This window comes from Corvus cornix, chromosome 1, assembly GCF_000738735.6.
Source record: "Corvus cornix cornix isolate S_Up_H32 chromosome 1, ASM73873v5, whole genome shotgun sequence".
Taxonomy (NCBI): domain Eukaryota; kingdom Metazoa; phylum Chordata; class Aves; order Passeriformes; family Corvidae; genus Corvus; species Corvus cornix.
In genome coordinates, this window is record NC_046332.1 from 103356021 (window position 1) to 103371810 (window position 15790).

Below are 15790 nucleotides of genomic sequence, written 5' to 3' on the forward strand. Positions count from 1 at the left end.
TGGATAGGCAATTGTTATGACTGATAATGAATCAGTCTTCAGCTGGTCCTACAGAGACTTCCATATCTGGAGTAAAAGGTCATAGTTGAATGATCACTGAAGCCAGGAGAAGCAGATGTGTCCTCCCTGTGTTCACTGCAGTTCAGTCTGGCCCTTGCATCAGTCTCTCTTGTGAAGTGGTGCAGTTGCTTGTGCTATCATGTGGTGAGTTAGACCAGGGAACAGATCCACATCAAAACTTACGCTGCCCTTTTTACCTTCTGTTGTCCTCAAAACCCCACCAACCAAGCCACCCTATTAAAAGCTGAAGAGGAGCTGGGACTGCTTCTTTCCATTGTGGTCAATTTGCAGAACTCTGGCTGGTTAATGGTATGAAGTTTAGAACAAGGCAATAGAAAACAGATAATTCAGTAGTGCTTGGCAGCCTTTTTGCTTAACATCATAATATTAATAGCAAGGAATATTTTTTGTAGTCTGATCAGCACCAGGTCACTTGAGTCTCAAGCTGGCTGCTGGAATGTTGAACATAAAATTCATTTTTTACAGGAGTCGTACATTACGTGGTTGACACACAAATCAGGACTTCCTAAAAATGGCTGAGTTCATGTAAAAATTCATGATGTTAAAAAAAAATGTTACTTTACATCCCTCTGGAAATTCAGTTTTCTATTCCCTCACAGGGATATTTCACTTGGCTTTATCAAAGCTCATGCATTTTTACCTGCATCAACTGCACAGTCAGGTACATATGTCTGAGATGAGCCATTAGGGAGAAGAACCTAAGAACTAAAAGGTGGCAATCACAACAAGAAAACTACCCCAAACCTAAGCTTGCATTTCACATAGTTCAGCGAGTCCCTCCTTAGAAAAGACTCTAACTAAAAACTCCATGATCTTCCCTTTTTCTTTCATAGTTGTTGCCATAGGTACATATTCTAAATTGCTTGTTTGAATTGAAAACTCCTTTTAGAAGGGGAGTGGGGGTCATAGTTTGGTTATTGTCTCTGAATTTTTTACATAGATGATCTTTTGTCCTTCCCTGTAGGCATCTTACAAATCCAAAATAAAACAGGGGCAAAGATCTTCTGCACTAGCAGGTAAGATGGCTGCAAACAATAGAAATCTGAGCTTTTCTCAGGCACTGAAGTACAGAGAGTAGGTAGAAGTATGCCATTTCATTGTTCAGGGGTTTCAGTATTATCACACCACACATTTAAATTTTATAAAAGAGAAAAATGCATCAGGATTTTAATAGGAGCTACTATGCAAGAACAGACTTCAGGGCAAGAAAATCATCTGGAAAGTGTCTCCACGGGGAAGACAAACATATCAGTTAATCTCTGGGAGATGCAGGGGATTCTGACTTTCAAATCCTGCTAAGCTCAGAGTTGGATCATCCTCCCAACAAGAGGTAAGATGCTGAAGATATTTTGCCTCAAGACAGTCGCTGCTATTTTTCATTCCTTTTGTCTCAGGCCAAAGCAAGATAATGCTTTCACCTGTGGCATAATACAGACCTCTATACACAGACCTCTCCTTTCACCCTCTTCCCCTCTAGGCACAGCTGTCCCTGCTTGACAGTAGTCACCACTAATAACTGTCTGTCACCAGACTCGGTTGTGGGCGTTGACTTCACCTTTGCATAAGTGGTTGCAATCGTGGTGCATCCACATGGATGTTTCATATACATTGCAACAGAAAATTTGATCATGTTTGTTAGGAAAAGGGTAGCATATGGTACTGAAATGCCGGTGCTGTATAAAATCCCATTAACTTGTCACATGAATTAGGTGGGCTTCACGTGCTGCACCATTTTTTTTTTCTCTTGTTTCTAACAAATCTCACTAAAATGTCACCTGATTGCAAGGGAGACATCAGCCTGATAGTACTTACCTGTCTTTTCCCACAGGCAGCCTCTTGATATGTGTGCGGCAGAAATTAGGAAAGCTTGCTTGTGGTTGGTGGTATCTGATGCTTTGCTTGGCTTTGAAGTAGTACCTACTTACTCTTTGCAATTAGTACAGAATTAATTGCAGAGTTAGTAAATCACCATAGTCATGCCCCCAAAAATAGTAAGTATAAAACAAAACTACCTTAGTAATATTGCTATAAGAATAATATTTGTGAGCTTGAACTTGCATTTTTAAAATACACATAAAAGGGGGGGAAAAAACCAAAGGAAAGGCTGGCAACAATCCCCACAATCTGACACTCATCTAGAAGGTCTAGTAGTGCATTGGGTGGGAATTATGATGCAGTATCTTCTGAATAAAATAAGAAACAGTAAATACAGTGCAAAAGTGTGAAATTCTGTTTCAAGTATTATGACCATAGCACTGAGGTGTATAATTTGAATTTAATGCACAGGAAATCATACAGAAGGTACTGTCCGAATTTATGTGGGAAAAACCTCCAATGAGTTAAAAAATAATCAATAGCATTTATCTGTATAGCTAATAGACAAAGAGAGTCTCTTACTCTCAAGACACCTGGATTCAATTCCTAGCAGAACACAGAGGACAATTCTGTATTTTAGTCACTTCATATAGATGAGATTCAACTAAGGAGACTTAATCTTTCTTCATGATGTTTTCAAATTGTGAGGAGGCCTTGATTAGAGAAGTGTAAATACATCCTGCCAAAATAAACTAAGGAAGCCTTAGTGCTAATTAGAACTGGTTACTCTGTGCTTTAGGTGCAGATATAAAGAACATCTCCTTAACCTCACTGGGATATTGAAAGGATGATTTCACTGATGTTTGCAAAGCTGACAAAGACCAGGGGAGGAGAGCCAAAGTGCTGCAAGACGTTTCCAGCTGGCGTGAGTTGTCATAGTAGAGACACCAGAAGGATTTGCTGTACAAATCAGAGTTATAATCAATAACTAAAAGGGGAAGAACTGAAATGAATGTCTATTGTGTATTAAGATTTAACCTGACCTTTCAAACAACATCTGCTGAAGGGTGCTTTCACCATTACAGGCCCCTGGATGATGGAATCATGCAGGAATGCAAACATTTCCTGCATTTTCCTTTGGAAGGCTCTTCTTTGAAGTTCTAATCCTGCAAGTGTAGTAGATGCGATAATGACAATACGAATACTTCTAAATCCTATATATATTAGAGATACGGTGTCTGACTCACTGCTTAAAACTGTAACTTTTCTGGATGTAGGTATGTTTACCTAAAATTGCACTGAAAGGGTAAAGCATAATGCATCAGGCTCGATGGAATTACTTATCCGAGTTTTATCTGTGGTCACTATGCTAGCAGGAAATAATTGTGCCTGTGGTTTCTACATCCTGAGTGGAAATCTGGAATTCAATAAAATATGATCTCATTACAGCATACCTGTCTCCAACATATGTTCTCATTTTAGTGTTTCTGTACATACAGATAGCTCTGATTTATCTTCTGAATGACAAAATTTATCCTGTTCACCACAGAGTATAAGAAACCTTTTGCTGAGCTTTGAAATCTTACATGGAAACCTGCTGTCAAATACTGAATGCAGGTTGTCACCCCTTTGCAGTGGAACATTGAGAAGGAGATTAGAATTTCAGATTGTGGTATTTTGAGACAAAAAGGAAATGGTAGATTATGAACAAGGATCAGTGTTTGAGGATCAGGGTTCTCCTAGGTTAAATACAACACAAGATAGCTGTTCATAAAGAAAAAAAGAAAAAAGATACAGTGGTGATAGAAGTAGAATATGCTATTATATTATACAAGATAATATAGCAATAAAAAACTTGTCAGCTTCACAAGTCATTTCTATAAAACACACAAGGTCTAGAGGAGGCCACAGCATTATTTATGCACCCTACCTCCCCCAGATCTAGGAATTTAAGGGTCACAGACTCTTCTATAATTGTTATCAAATTAAGTCTGATTTAAAGAGCCTACTGACAAGCAAAGCCTAATTTATCTCACTTTTTTGGGATTTAATCTTACTACCTAAATTTCCTGATTTTATGTCCTCCCAATTAAATAGTGCCTTGGTCTCTTTGAAAGCTACTCTCCAAATCTACTCTAACAATCTTATTCTTCACTTCCTTTTATAGATTATCCAGCATCTCTTAGCCAAGAATCCCTTTTAAATCTAGAAAGCTTCACTTTCTCTTCACTGACCCTAATTATACTGAACAGGATTCTCCAGACTGAGCTAACAGCTGTCCTTTATCCTGCTTGACAACACCTGATGCTCATTCCCAGTAGTCTGGGGATATTTTCCAAAATATGTGCTGTTGAAGTGATCATACCTAAAAATAGCATTTGTTACCTCTACTGGTTTGAAAGAACCATGTGTTCTCTCAAGGCAGTTCACTCACTTTTCCATCAGCATCTCACCTTTGTGCCTTACCTTTTGCCCTGTGGAGAACAAAGCTGTGTCAGAGGGGGCCCAGGTTTGTGATCACATCCAAAAATGTTCTCCAGTGATCAGTAAAACTTGTTACATCATCAGATGTAAATCAATAAGGATCGTAATTGTGTACGTTGTACAACAGGCTGCATAGAGGTGGTATTTTCCTCAGCTCCCTGTAGGAGCCCTGGGCCCCTCCGTGTTCAGTTAAATGATGGATTCACACTCCTATGTGCTGTCAATACGTGAAAAAGGAACTTCAGTGATGACTGACTTACCCTGAAGTGTTTTTCAGCAGTCACTATTGGCTGGGAGCTATCAAACTCCAAAGCACGCTGGCACCCTTCCTTGTGTCGCATGAATGATTTACTGGTGAAAAGGTGCCTACTCTAAATACGGATATTTTAGATCCCTAGCAATCATTTCAGTACCTTGCAATGACACAGTTCCACAGTGAGCGCACATTTCTTTCCCCCAAAGTCAGCACTTACTGGAGGGAAGCATGTATGTGATGGAAGACAGCTCATTATCTGGAAGCAGTGAAGAGAAACATGTTAGATGAAATAACCCTGTCCCCCTCATAAGTACCTTACTCTGCCCCAGCTGCATTGACCCACTTTGTCCTATTTAATGGAGCAAAGACACTCTCAAGGCCTTGCTCCAGAGTCACAACCTTGCCAAAAAGGGTAGCAGGATGAGGAGGCAGCAACATTTATCCTGTACTGCAGAACAGCTGAAGAATGTGTTAAGATGTGGTCCCTTATTTAGAGCTTTGGTGTTGCAAAATGGTGCATATGTGACAGGTGAGTCAGAAACTAAAGTCTGTGCTGTTCGGTACCTGTTGCAGGTTCTGGGCTTAAGCTAATGAGTGGTATGGACTTGATCTACTATGAGATGGGGCAAGATACTGGAGGATGGGAGATTGTGGAAGATTTTTGGCTTGTTGGTCATTCTCCTGTAAGTACCAAGGAAGTTAATGTAAGATGTAGGATAAAATGGAGACAGAATGCTGAGAATAGAAGATGGCTTTTTAAACAGGGAAAAGAACAGAATGGTTTTAAAGAGCATAAGGAGCGGTTGTGTCTTGGATGTGAATATCCAGTTAAATCTATATATATTTGTGTCAATATTTAGTGAATCACAGGAAATTGTAAAGGCTGTTGTGTTAATGGTGATAAGCCAGAGAGATGCTCTAAATATTTGTAGGAAGCTATCAATATTTTCTTTTTTCAAGTCACTTGATAAAAGATTAATGAACCAAACAACCATTCAGTGTGTCATTAAATCTGTTACAACTGGATAAAATTTCCAATGTCTTAGCTTAATGCTTGCAGTAAGAAGTAAATTTTTAGCTCGTGGGTAGACCTGTAAGTTAATAGAGTCTTTGGTATTACATCACCACAGATAGTAGAAAGGGTTGAATGAGTTGTCAGGATTATATTCCTCTTCTACTGATTCACTTTCAGCAGAACTGAAACTTTTTCTGACTTCAAAGAAGCTATTTTAAAAATCACAATTTTCGGGAAGGAGTGACGTTATTTTGCCTGCTTCATCAGAATGTGCACAAACGAGCTGCTTGCTCTAGTTGAACAAAAGCTACGATGAGGGCTTTGATCAGTGTTGACAGCATTCCTGCAGTATTTCAGTGCCTCATTCCTTTTTGCTTTCTAGAGCCACTACTAATGATGTTGGTTTAAGAGAGAGTGTAAATTGCGATAAGATGGCCATCTCTAGAGAGTGCTGAATTCGTCTGTTGCAAGGATTCCTTAATTATTAATTTCATTGCTACAGATTTTGGGTTTTGGTTTAATAGCTCCTCAGGACAAAGAGATTCTTTATTAGCTCATTAAAGCACCACTCATCTTTGTGACAAAATTTGTACACTTTAGTCTACAGAAACACCTTTTACATTCATGTCATGAATGTTCTTGTCTGAAGTGTGACATTCCACACTGGGTTTATTTTTTCCTTGGAGACAAGCAGGAAATCTATCACTAATTTCCTTCCAGCCAGCTCTGACTGCCTTTTCTCAGTCCTCTTAGTCCTCTGTACGTTTCTTCTTCTCCATTTTATCTTCTGAAGACAGACATGGTTTTCTTAACTTCATTCTCACGTTTCTTTCAAGGTATTCTTCATCCTTCTCACGCAGCTTGAAGCTGGCATTTGGCAGAAGATTGCCTGCTCTCCTTGCAATATATTAAGTGGATCTGAGGTGCCCACCCACCTCATGTACATCTATTTCCTTGCTTACCATGACTCCTCTTTCCTTCCCAGTCATCATTAATTTTTAATTATCTGCATATTTTATGTGGTGCATCCAAAACTTTGCTTCCCCTTCTCTTAATAGCTTCCCACTTGCTACACAAGAAACCAACCTCTCTAATGCTCCTTATCAAGTCATCAGCTTCTCACTAAATCAGGTACCTTCAGGAACTGCATATTGGCAGTTCAGCATTTCCTTCCTGCCTGTTGCCAATGCCAGGAGTTGCAGTCCTGTTGCTGCAACGTTCTCATCACCTCACATCTCATCACTCACCAACACAGCCAGGCTGCTCCCGTCTCTCTCATCACTTCCACACTTTCACTGCTTTCTGCTTCTTACTCAGGTTCAGCCTCATGGCTTGCCAGAACTCTGTCTTGGCTTATTTCTTCATTTTCTCCTTTACCTTGTTCATGGGCCTGTATACTCATGCATCTTCTTTTCTACTGCTTCTCAAGTTCATGCATTTTTTATGTCACTCTGTGCTTCAGGCTTCTCATGTAGAAAGGCCTGCTTTTCCGAGTCTTCCTGTATCCACCTTAGTAGTGTCTCTCAGCTGCTGTCCCAGAAAGTCTTTTATTTTCCAAGTTAGAAAACTCTTCAAAGTGCAGTTTTTGTACTGTCAAAAAGCAGAAGCTTTTCCACCTCCACTTTAAAAAAAAAAGCAGTGCAGTTGAGAGAGAGGTTCTTTTTTTTTTTTTTTTTTTTTTTTTTTTATTTTTTTATTTTTGCAGATGTAGAGCCACATTCTGTATTATCCTGTGGGGCTCACGGGCTGGGCATCTGAAGACTGCCAGACTTCATATAAGGTGACTTTTGAACATTTTGGCAAATGGTTTAAACTCTTCCCTGTTTTATTTAGATGCAGTTCCAAAGTATTTGGAGGACTTGTTCCCACTTCATACAAGGCTAAAATTGCTGTAAATCTTATGTTTTGGTGCTTCTAAAGAAAGAAAGAAAAGTTTTATTCAGTTCCAAGCTTTTGAAAAATGTGTGTATACTTTTAAATACAGAATGGCAATAGCAAAAAATACCTGACTTGAGGGACGGGGTGCAAAGCAAATATATTAGGAGTAGGCATGAGTAAAAAGTTAAGTTTCCCTTTCTCTCTTTTATGCTTCTCATTTACCAGTGCTGTAGAGACTGAAAATAACTCTGCTCTCAGTGATGTCATCACCATTAGAGGTATGCTGTCTGCTTAATTTGTTTTCTGACTTCTACAAGGGAAATAGAATCTGACTGCTGACTCACTTGTTAGGTCTGAAGTGAGTAGTTATGCTTATTTCATCTATTTTGGCCATGAATTTGGGTCTTCAAATATCCACCTTCTTTGTAGCAGGTACAGGTACTCCTATTCATAAAGGAAAATGGAAATGAAGACTGAAATAATTTTGCACTTTGTTATACAGAAGATGTTGTCTAAAGCAGGAATATATAAGATTTTTTTCAGAGTTGTCCTACTGAAGAGTTTTCTCCTTCCATACCAGGCCACAGTGTTGATATAGTTGTTGGTTGTCTGCGATGGTTGAATTGTTGCCTTCACCTCAGCTGACACAGTGCCAGTGGTGTCAGCAAGTGATGGTTTGGCTGCAGATCCATTGCTCAGATGCTTTTATTTTTCCTTCCTGGCCTGCCCCATAATATCTCTGCAAGCTGAAGTGAAAACATCTTTGGAAAATGAGTGTGGAAATGGACCTTCTTTTGTCTGTTTTATTATCTTTTTTTCCATGTAGCTGCAAGATTGGGCAGAACTGCTCCTGCTCACAGAGAAAGTTTTTGATTTCTACATGGCATATTTTATGTGCATTTTGGGGAAAAACAAAAGCTGCAGTTTAGTTTGGACAAGCAAAGTAGCAGCAAATGGAGACTTTTCCTGACAGCATGCTTTCTTTGGCTTTCCTTCTGTATGTAGGTATCCAGGGGCCAAATCCTCTGCTGGCAGAAGATGAAAGGGGCTCTAGCTTTTCTGACACTTTGCATCTTTTAGGTATGCCACTGACTCGCCTAAGCAGAATGTAGTTGTGTCCATAATCAAAAGATAAGGTATATTTGAATGCAATGAATGGCTCTATATATTCAGAGCAAGGACGAGCACACACATGAAATAAGAATAAGCAAAAATACAGAGATTATTTCATTTGTGTGCTTTTCCTCTGGATGTTTAAGTAGCATTGCCTTAATTTCAGTTTATTTTTCTGTAAGCCTTAGAAGTTATTTGATATCCAATCTAATCTAATTTTCTGCCTTTAGCTTATTTGTTTTTAGTTTCTCCGTCTAAAGTTTAGGTTGGAAGCTACTCCTTGCTGGTTTTTCATGCTTTTGTTAGGATGCAGAAGAAAAACATGCTGGCATATTTCTAAATTCTCATGGACTCAACAAATAATTTTTATTTGTCCCACTTTTAATAATGTGTGTGCATTTATGTAGGAAAAGTATTAAGGAATTCTAGAAATTGATGTCACAATACTTACAGAATCCCAGAATTACAGAATCACAGAATGGTTGGAGATGGAAGGAACCACAGTGGGGTCATCTGGTCCTACCCTCCTGCTAAAGCAAGTTCTGCCAGAGCTGGCTGCACAGGATTGTGCCCCGGCAAGTTTCAAATATCTCCAGAGAAGGAGATATTCCAGTGCTTTGTCATCCTCAAAGCAGAAGTCGAGGAAAACAACATCTACTGCTCTTCCCTCATCTGCCTGGCCAGTTGTGCCATACAAGGATGTCACATTGGTCAAGCAAGTTTTTCTCTTGGTGAATCCACTCTTCTGTAAGTCTCCTTCTAGGGATTCATTTCAATTGTAGAATGTACTTTCTTATAAACAAACTGAAAACTAATGGCAACATTTAATTTAAATATGAGGTACATGGAAAGGTAGTCTCTTCCAACCGAGAATATTCTGTGATTCTCTGATTCTGTAGTGTAGTAGCACAGTAAAACAATGAATAAATTATTTTCCTGTTGAAACCATAAGCATAATTCAAATAAATACATCCAGGAGCAAAACTCAGTTTGGCTTTTAAACTTATTTTAAAATGGCACAGTTCATCCAGTCATAGAGGATTGCTGCATAGCATCCTTCAACTTAGGAGCTTTCAAAACAGCTTTCTGGTATAACACCGTACATGTAAAAGACATGTGAAGAACTTTAACTCAGAGAACCAAAATTTCCATGCTGTGTCATAAACAAGACTGGGAGGAACTTCATCTCACATCCCACAGTGACATCTAAAAGGTTCATGCTTAGTCTTGTTTTTTAATTCTTCATACAGTTTGATGAATTCTTCACATAAACTACTCTGCATTCTGTAAAACAGCTTATACTCGTAGCTTTCAAAAGGCAAGGACCAATCAAAACTCATGGAAGTTTTGTTTGACAAAGAACTGAGTAAACTTTAGATAGAAACCTCAGGTTCTGGCCCAGAGAAAGCTCAAGTAAATCATACTTCATTGTTATTACTGGCAATTATTGAGCTTGTTAAACAAGCCGAAGGAGATTTCAGCTAAAGAAACAATATCTGGAAAATAAAAAATTACAGAAATAATAAGTAAATGTAAAAGTAAATCAGCAAAAATTGGGAACTCAGCTTTATTGGTTGATATATGGTTTTTAAGTTGTTCAAGACCACTATCATTAGTATTTTGTCCACCATAGTATTGTTCTGTTATGTATTTGGTGGTGCTTAAAAAAAATTGAAATAACTGGATTAAATGTCATGCCTTCAGAGGGGTGTGTTCGAACTGAGAGTCTAAAGGCTGCGGGAACACAAAGGACACCAAAGCCATTTCTGTGTTTGATACTGTGTGCATTAGGTGAATACAATAAAAGTGAAGAAAGTATGGAAGGAAACTCTTCTTGCCTTATGCATTGTGTAATTTTGCTGTGGAAAACAGAGTAAAGCCCGAGTTTTCTAAGGGTAATGTCTCAGATCAGGCCCTGAGGTAAGATATGTATTTGTTCTATCCATTGGTTCTTAGCACATCTATGCATTTGTCCTGCTTTTTCTCTCATGGATTAATAATTTCTAGCAGCAATATTCAAAACAGTACCTGGGCAGCAGCTGATCTGCAGGCCTTATACTTGTCACCAAAGCAAAAGAAATACAAAAACCAACATAAGTTCAGCAAAAGGTAGTTCAGCTTGACTTTTTAGCTGGAGGAAAAAGCTAATACTGGTGTTAATTACACGCCTTTAAAAATGCAAATCTTCATTACAGCTATTGTTGCCAATTCAAAATCAGTTGGATTTACTGTCTGTCACAATTCCTATCTGCAACTGCCTCCATACAAAAGACTGCAATCAAGAACTTGCCAAAATTAAATAGATGTGTGCATTGACATGCTTACTATAGCATTTATGATGCATTAAGTGCCAGGTGGATGCATGGACTATGAGAGAATAAAAAATACAGATCAATCCCAGCTTTATGAATTTGTATTGCTTTGTGAAACATATCTAATGCCCTATTTTTCAGAGGCATTGAGATGACACACTTCCAGAAAAACTTTTCTAGGATGGAGAAGCAGGGTTCATTTAGGTTGAAAAATGTTGGTTCTTCTAGCACGTCTGTAGCACATTTTTATGGTAAGGCAACTAAACTTCACTGCCTGAAAATTGTAAAGTAGAATTATCACTGGTGGCAATTTTGTAATATTGGGATATGCGCTGTTAACTTCCAACAGTCTTTAAAACATGCCAACAATAGAAAGATGGTACACATGTAGCTTACCTGTAGTTGTATATTGTGTCACGGGCTGAAGATGAACCTGAAAATCTGCGGGAAAATGTCAGCCACTTGAAATCAAGCTCAGTGTTGTATCTGGAAGGGGCTTTCTGCACTCACTCAGTACTTTCTCAAGTGAAACAATGAATTACGATTTTTCTTGTGGGCAAGCCTCTACCAAGCTTTTCAAGCCCCTGGGCAGCCACTGGCAGGGCCCATGCCTCAGGCTGCTACTGACACAGACCTTCTCACCACCCTGAATTCCTTGTCACTAGGGCAATGCAGATGTGAGAAAGAGAGACTGTAGCTGGAAGAAGTCTCTTCTCTTGCACAAAATCAGTGTTGTACTGATTATCCAGTCACTGTAAAGGACTTGCTGGGAATCCTTTAGTGTAGTCCCACACAGCTCTGCCCCTGATTTTGAACTCTTCTTGCCCAGAATGCAAGAGTTGCTTCTCCTTTCTCCTCTCAGCCGTGTGTCAGATGCCATGGCAGGAGATTCCCATCTGCCTTCCAGCCCACTACATCTTAAAGAGAGCCTTGGATGTCTGGACAGACTTCACAGCATCCTCAAGGCTGATAGATGCAAGAGGAGTCCAACTACGTCAGGTGAGAACTGACCCTCACCGATGGGAGCAGATTGGTGGCTGCACCTAAAAAGGTCAGCAATATGCTGAACAACTGTCTTGGTTTGGAAGACAGGTGTGTGTCTGCTAAGGAAGGCAGAAGCCTCCCTTGGAATGGCAGGTGCAACCCCCTTCCCTCCGAGTTATTATAGTTTTGAAATCAAGGGGCTTTTAGGCAAAGATGTGGGAAATAGGAATAACAGTTCTTTACTATTATATGTGTATATGTGTATAACCAGTGTATATAACTATATGTGTATAACCAGTCAAACAAGCAGCAATAACTCTGGCAGTAACAGCGAACAATCACAAACCCAGTCCCAGCCTTCTCGGCTGTCGGGCCCTTTCCCCTCGGGTGCAGTTCCGCTCGCAGCCGGCAGGGGCGCTGGCGGCTCCCGGTGAGCAGGGCAGGTGCGATGGTTCCCCCGCGGCTGCAGGGGGCGCTCCGGAGCGAGCTCGGGGAGCACGCGGCACTGGTGCCCTGGGATCCCGGGAAGGGATGGGACAAAGGCTTCACAAACCCCTGGGCAGCCGATCCCGGTGTCCGGCCGGAGCCTCGGGAACAGCAGGCTGGAACGGCAGGGATGAGCACAAATCCCGGGTGGCAGACGAGATGTATCCAAACGGGGAACCCCCCGGAGGTCTGGGCAGGCAGGGTGAGCACCGCTACAGTGAAGCGAAGGCGCGAAGCAGCGGCGGGGCAGGGCGGCCACAGCCCGGCTCCCAGCGGGGCAGGGAAGGCAGGCTTGGGATCCCGGGGTTTCTCTGGCAGAAGGAAAAGCAGCCAAAGAAACAGCCTCTCTCTCCGTACAAACCCTGGGAACTGACTGTCCACACACCCAGGTGAAACACAAGAGTAGCCAGATGCACCCCTCCCCCACTGGCTAGGTCTTTTGTTTTTTCTGAAGTACCCAGCAATTTGTCCCCCTAGCAACACGTATGGGGAAAATTCCTTTAACAGAAAAAAAACACCAGGAGAACTCCTAAAACCCCAACAACAACCTTCACTCCTTGAGCTGAAATACTAAACAACAACAATAAGAAAACAACCCCAAAACCAAAGAAATTGAAAAAGTGACTCCTAGTGTTTCAAAATGGCAGATCACTTGCACTGATAAGAACGGGAGGGTTGTGGTCAGGGCAAAGGATGGGAGTGGGCCTAAGAGCAAAATTTGGAGGAGGGCCATCTGGGCAAACCACAACAACCAGGAGTTGCTCGTATAAGCAGATTCAGAGAAAGTCTTGCTTCCCTGGCTTGGAATCAATGGACACACCTAGTCCTACCTTGTTGATCTGCCTGTCAAATCAGACTGCTCAGCTGCTGGGTTTTTCATACACAAAAGAGTAAATTAATTTCTAACCATGATTTTCTTTTAGACAGCAACAACAGCTTTTACAGAGATAGTGTGGGCTTGTCTCATGTCTGTTCTGGCTTTGCCCATTTCAAACAATGAGAAAAAGCAGGCAAGTGTAGTCAAAGGCTCTTTCCCAAACATTGCTCTAGTCCTGATTGGCCTTCCCATGCTATATTCAGTAATATCTGAGAAATTATCCTGGAAAAGAAGGCCTGTGCTCAGATTGTAAAGAAATGCCAGTAAACATTTTCATCTTTAATGTTTCTGAGTGAGAAAGGCCATGGTAGTGAGTTTCAATTGTTTCTTTGGTAACTAGGAGAAAGTGTTTTCCTCAGCAGCTCCCCTTACCCCTCCTGCAGCCATGGCTGGAGCTGTTCCATAGTCTGTCCTCTCTCTGGTTCACCAAACTTTAAAGCTGTTTCAGGTCTTGGTCTGTCCATACAGCTGTTCCAGGAAAATGAACAGTAGTCCAGTCCTTATCTTCTTCCTAATAATCCTTCCTAATATCCTTTCCAAGCCCTGTTGCTGTCTTCCAGTTCATCCTTCTCAATCCCAACTGGTTTCTGTGAAAACACATTGTACGCATCTCTTTGGTGCTGGGTAATTCATGGCTGAGTGTTTCGGCATTTACACAGAGTGAGTGAACCTGTTTGTCAGTGTGGGAGCTTTGGTTTTCACATGTTTGCATTGGCCAGGGTTGGTGTAAGCTCAGAGAGAACTGGGGAGATGGTGGAGGACATGGGACTTACAGGGCCAGCATGTGACAAAATGGCCTCGATGTCTTAGGCAAGGGCTGACTATTTACATGGGAATATTGCCCATGTGTCCCAGACTCTGTGTGACCTTTGGGTGGAGACATCAAGATAGTATTAGAAATCTATTGGAGATAGATGGGATGAATCACAGTGGGACTTACCTATCTAAGTTGCCTTTGACAGATACTTTAAAGTTGATGAGCCCGACCACTAACATTCAAATTGCTAAAATTGAATGAATGAATGAATGAATGAATGAATGAAATTCCTGCAGAAATATTTTGAAGAAAGTGTTGTGAGAATGCCAGGTGGGAATAATGGAGAGGATAAATGCTTTGGGCTGTATTAATTGATCAGAATCAGACTATGAGCTACTAATGAGAAGCTGCCTTGAAGCACCGTGCTTGGATTTGTCAATTGAAGTAATTGAGGGAAAAAAGAGACATATTCATGCAGGTGTAAGTGACTCTGCCAAAACCTTATCTGGAGTATTGCGTGCACTTCTGAGTATCAGTGACTGAGGGAGAGGGAATTCAGGCCGGAACAGGTGCAGAGAATTGATGACAATAATGGAAATGTTTTAGAGTAGAGAGCTTGCTCAGCTTAGAAAAGCAAAAGCTGAAAGAGGACCTGGTTACTCTCTGTGAATGTTAAACAGGTAAAACACCTGGAAGGGAAAGAGCCACTTATGCTCAAGAACAATACTGGCACAGGAACTTACGAGTATGAATTTGCTGTGAATAAAACTAGATGGAAAGATGGGATGGCTTATAACTATCAGAGCAGTAAGATTTTGGTTGTTTTAAAAGTACAGTGGAAATAAGGGAGGACAGAATCTACATAGTTTTAAACCAGAAGTTGGTCAGTTTATAAAAAAGAAGATGCAGGTTGTTTGCCAGGAATACCAGATAAGTAGAACTTGATGCACTGGGAAATGCCATCCGGTCCATTGCTCCTGGGTCAGTCTCTAACCTTTATACCTGGGCAGATAGAGCAAGTGTCCATAACAGAAAAAAAAAAAAAAGCTAAACTAAAATTGAAATATGAATAGCTTTCTGTGGAAGAGTGATTATTTAGATGATAATATGCTCCTGTAGATACTAGAATCAAGTTCCTTCTGGTAGCATTCAGGTACTTAGGCATGAGTGCCAACATGCAAACCTGATTAGATAAAGACAACTAGGGTAATAAGATAGGGAATAAGCAATAATGCTTTGTAAGCAGAGATTACATTACAGAGGTGGCCTACAAAACACTATTAACCTAGAACCTTGAAAGCAAAGGAATAAGACATTAGGGAAAAAAATATTTTCTTTTCTACATGGTCCTTAAAATACTCAAGGACTGCAGAGTTTCACTTGACTGCAGCAAAGGCAACAAAGAACTACACAACTTCTGAGCTCTGAAAGAAAACCTTACTGGTGGCTGATACATATGACTGGAATAAAAAATATTGGACTAGATGGGCAAAATTTTCTGTTCCTAGATTTCTGTGATAGTTCCTGAGAATTACTGGCATTTCTATCCATCTTTAGTGTGTATTCTTTATCCCTAGGAATAAGGATCTCATTTTAGGATCTCTGATGCTAAAATTAGAGTTTCTGGTAGTGACAACCTGCAGTGTGAACCTCAAGGATCAAAAAGAATGGCATAGGAAAGGAAGAATTAATGTGATAAGATGGTAACAATTAAACCAACACTCTGCACCTT